This window comes from Limulus polyphemus, unplaced genomic scaffold, assembly GCF_000517525.1.
Source record: "Limulus polyphemus unplaced genomic scaffold, Limulus_polyphemus-2.1.2 Scaffold708, whole genome shotgun sequence".
Classification (NCBI taxonomy): domain Eukaryota; kingdom Metazoa; phylum Arthropoda; class Merostomata; order Xiphosura; family Limulidae; genus Limulus; species Limulus polyphemus.
In genome coordinates this window covers 331,481-334,583 of record NW_013666318.1, presented here as the reverse complement: position 1 = coordinate 334,583, position 3,103 = coordinate 331,481, and the positions used below count along the sequence as shown (strand labels likewise).

At 33.3% G+C, this 3,103-nt stretch overlaps 1 protein-coding gene across 1 annotated transcript in view; it reads left to right on the top strand.

The window, feature by feature from the left end:
* The first annotated feature begins 943 nt into the window (after window positions 1–943).
* Window positions 944–3,103, top strand: part of LOC106460099 (alpha-catulin-like) — a 155,866-nt gene continuing 153,706 nt past the window's right edge. Inside the window, exon 1 of the mRNA XM_022386724.1 lies at window positions 944–979. The gene's annotated coding sequence lies outside the window, so the exon portion shown is untranslated. The remainder of the gene's footprint in view (window positions 980–3,103) is intronic.

Below are 3,103 nucleotides of genomic sequence, written 5' to 3'. Positions count from 1 at the left end.
TATACAAAGTTTTAGAAGGTTTTGTTTTGATTGTGATTCATAATTAACAAGAAACTGTTATGTGTGACGAAGTATAATTATGGAGTTCTTGGCGATTACGCAATGTGGCAGTTTCGACTTAAAGTACACGTGTTTCAGAACGTTTCCACCATAACAAACCACTGTGGATTCTATGACAACACGTAAATAGTAAATCAGCAAAATCAGTATGAACTCTGATAGAACATTAAATTTAAAGTCAACACTAACCTCATAACGTTACTGTCACACTAAATATAGTATTAGATCACATTTTACTTGTTGTTCGTTCTAACGGTTTTCGTACCGAATAATGTATCTATTTCCTTATATACAACTAGTGTGTTTTTATATAACCGTGTAATTAGAAGACATGGAACAATCTGGCTTTATAGCCAGGTTTAGAATGGTTGTTTTAACGTGCCAATGGATTTTATTCTGTTGTGTTTCCAGTATATTAATGATTTTCTAGCTTCGTCATATCATAACAATTATCATACATATAGTTTGTACACATGAAAATACAATAACAAAGTATTATGAAGTTCAAAATTTGTATACTTCAAATTAAAAACCAAGTATGATTAAGCTCGTCTTATGTAATTCAAAGGCAAAGAAAATATAATCTCGTTTAAATACGCACATTTAAAAACAAGAGATACACAACTAACTTTAAAACATACACATTGAAAGACGCCGAAAGTAATCAGAGTAGTTAGTTCATTTAAATATGCACATGTGCGAGATCTACAAAATATTGTGTTTAATAACGTTTGTAAGCATAAGTACGTGCAAGCTTCATTATACTTATAAGTTCCTTGAGGGCGAGATTAAGCAATTCCTCGAAGTGTTGGCGATCAAAAGTTGTGTATTTTTCACGATTGATATTTCTCATTACACATTATGAACGTTCCCGGCTAGACACCTGTCCAGCGAAGTTCAAACCAACACTTTATAAAAGGTATGTTGACGATACATTTCTCCTCTTTAGAAACTTATAAATTTCTTTGGTAATGTTTGTACGTATCGCATCTGTTAATTTAAGTATTTCACATACACATGCGAATAATGAGTTTTAGCTTAATGGTAGATTACTAGTTTAACAATGTGTAAATAGCGTTTTGTTAAAATGATATGCAGACTAAAGTATCAAAAAAGTTAAAAAATGTATATTAATTACTTGTCATAAGATATTACTTTTTTAAACACTACGTTCCTTAATTACTATTAGGCCTATTACATTTTTAAACACTACGTTCCTTAATTACTATTAGGCCTATTACATTTTTAAACACTACATTCTTTAATTACTATTAGGCCTATAGCATTTTTAAACACTACATTCTTTCATTACTATTAGACCTATTATATTTTTAAACACCACATTTTGTAATTACTATTAGACCTATTATATTTTTAAACACTACGTTCTCTAATTAGTATTAGACCTATTACATTTTCAAACACTACATTCTGTTTTGAAAAGTAAAAAAAATATTTAAAAACAACGATTATTTTATACACAATTCAATAAAATGAGATTGTTTCCAGTCTCCAAATTACTAAAATAATAACTTACTGTACAAGGTTAAAAAGTGATAAAATCTACGATGTGATTGTAATTACTATTAGGTCTATCACATTTTTAAATATACATTCTTTAATTACTATTAGACCTATTACATTTTTGTCAGATTTTGAAAAAAAATATCATATATATATATATATAAGTTCTTCTTTTTGCCAATTGTCGAAATAAATGGCTTTTACTTGTATTTCTTAATAGTATAAATATATACTATTGTTACGTATCTGCTTGTATGTTAATTTCCAGTATAATTTCTTTCCGAGGAACTTCAGCGATACAAGTCCTTTCTTGATTAAAACTAGTTTATTGTTTCTCGATACAACTTTGTAATACACAGAATTTCCACAGTAACTTTAAACTTAACTTTTATAACACACGTTATAAATTCACACACTTTACTTACGGTGCCTACTGTTCGCTTGACTCAATTATCTATCTCTTCGTTCTATCTGCATATCTCTCTGTATCTCTTCAATCGCGCTGGTTTTTATCGCCAGACTTATATACTAAAAAAGAGGCCGCCTCGAAGAAACTAGAGTTGCCAGGAAAATTCATGATCCTTCGAGAAACTCCAGCGCGCATGCTCCCAGCGTCGCGTGACTTCAGCTGTCGTAACACTATTCCTTCCTTAGTATTGTTCGTCCCTAACAATAGCCACTTACATTAAACCAATAGATAATTAACAATAGCTTGATTAAATGTACAGAATTTATAAACACAAAATTAAAATACAACAAAGTATCTTAATTTTACAGGACGTATCTTCTTCCGTACTGGTCTCCGTCTCATTGGCTTCTGCTTTACATGAGGTTCATCTGCTCCATTAGGAAATGTCCCATTATCGGTAGCAGTCACATCAGTGGTAGTAACGGCTAGTTAACGGCTTCGCTGTTTTCCTTCTCAAAACCGGGTAGAGTTTCTTCTTCGACAGTGGCTTTTTCAGGTGACACGTCTTCAGCAGCATCATTTGCTCCATTGTTCACTTCGTTCCAACTGAAATGATCTGGACCGTGATAACGCCAAAGCCTGTTGGCATGTACCACCTTCGGCTTACCTCGCCGACCACATTTTACTCGAAAATTCACGTCTGAGTGACGATCCACTATGTCATATGGGCTTTCTCATAGAGAAAACAAATTAGGAGACTTCCCTTTGGTCTTCTTGGGATGAAACAACCACACCTTGTCTTCTGGTACAAAGCTGACTTCAGTATATTTCTTACCATAACATAGCTTCATGGAATCAGCAGACGTTTTTAATTTCAAATTCACTTGCTGATGAATATCATCCATCCTTTCAGATAACACATTAACGAACTCTGGCACATTTTCAGGCAACTCTTCGTAAGGTGGGCGTCATGTTATCAGATCCACTGGCAACCGAAGTTCCAGACCAAACATCAGCTTTGCTGAAGTGTATCCAGTGGCTTCATGCTTTGCTGTTCTGCCATCAACAGTGGAGGGAGTAAGACATCCCAGTCATCTTGGCGGCTATTAC